Source organism: Belonocnema kinseyi, chromosome 6 (genome assembly GCF_010883055.1).
Source record: "Belonocnema kinseyi isolate 2016_QV_RU_SX_M_011 chromosome 6, B_treatae_v1, whole genome shotgun sequence".
Lineage (NCBI taxonomy): Eukaryota > Metazoa > Arthropoda > Insecta > Hymenoptera > Cynipidae > Belonocnema > Belonocnema kinseyi.
The window spans coordinates 37,010,872-37,012,508 of NC_046662.1; positions in this window are offsets into that span (position 1 = coordinate 37,010,872).

Here is a 1,637-nt window from a genome sequence, read left to right on the forward strand (position 1 = left end):
GTATAAACGGAAAAATTTTGTAGCTAAAAATAAATCCATCTTTGAAATCGTAACTTTCAAACAAAGCAATGCAGAATAATTCATCATCTGATTTGTCAGGAAATCTTTGAATGTTAATGATAACAAAAGGTATTCAAATATCCCGCGATTTCCGTGAATTTCGTGAAATCCGTGCTTGTCATTAAATGTGTGAATTCCATGTATTCTTCAAATTAGACGAATTCCGTGAATTCCCAGAATCCCATGCATTCCGTGAATGCATTGAATTGCACTAATTTCGTAAAATCAGCAAATTCTTAGAATTCTGTGAATTCCATGGATTCCTTGAAATACATGAAATCCATGAATTTTTTAATTCCGTAAATTCCATAAATTACGTCAAGTTAATGATTTCCGTGAATCCCACGAATTTCATGCCTTTTGTGAAATCCGTTCATTTTTCGAATTTCGTGAATTCCATGGACTCCTTAAAATCCACGAAATCCTTGAACTTCATGAATTTCGTGAATTCCTCGATCTTTACGAATTCCGTAAATTCTATGAATTCCGCAAATTTCCTAACTTTTATGATTTCCTTAAATTTAATTGATTTCTCCAATTCCACCAAAACAAGCAATTATTTGAATTCCATGAATTCCCAAAATTTCACGATTTTCACGAATTCCGTGAATTCTATGAATTCCACTAATTTCGTAAATTCCTTGACTTTCGTGAATTAAATGAATTACTTGAATTTTATGAATTGCTTAAATTACGTGAATTTCTTGAATATAGTGAATTCCCTGAATTCAGTAAATTCTCTGAATTTTCTGAATTGCATGATTTCCATTAATTCCACGATTTCCTTAAATTCCATGAATTTAACCAATTGCTTGCATTCCATAAATTCCATAAATGCAAAAAATCCCGTAAATGCCGTAAATTTTATGAATGCTGGAATTCCGTGAATTCCACTAATTCCGAAAATCCCGTCAATTTCTTGAATTGTTTCAACCCCATCAATTTATTCCATCAAAAATAGTAGAATTGTTAACTAAAAATATAAATACTAAAGCAAAAACATAATGGTAGACTCTTCTACCAAAAGGAATTAACTTTGAATCAAAAATAGCTGAATTTATTAATAAAAAATCGCTTTTTAACAACATTGTTCAATTTTCAACAACAAAAATTAAATTTTAAACCAAATCTTAGAGATCTTAACAAAATAGATAAATTATTAACCTTCAATATGTAGCTAGTTTACATTTCTGGTTAACAGTACACAAGGTATTATAATTACTGCCATTATAATTTTTAAAAAATTTAACATATTCTTTTTTTCACGTATATACAATATTACTTATGTAAAATTACACTGGAGAGCATATCTTAAATCCAAGAAGCTTCGATTATTTAAATAATTCATGTTGTTTTGTTGAATCGTAGATCTTGCCGATTACTGGTCAAACAATTTTCTAGAACAACAAGAAAAAACTTTTCCTCCGCCCGGATTTGAACCCTAAACAGTATTATTCACGAGTGGGGCGTTAACCAATAATACGCCACCAGGGCTTCAGCAGATAGTTTTTCGTTTCTCCTATATCCACAGGATAACGTGGGGACCCACGTAATCCATCATAATTAATTATCGAAAA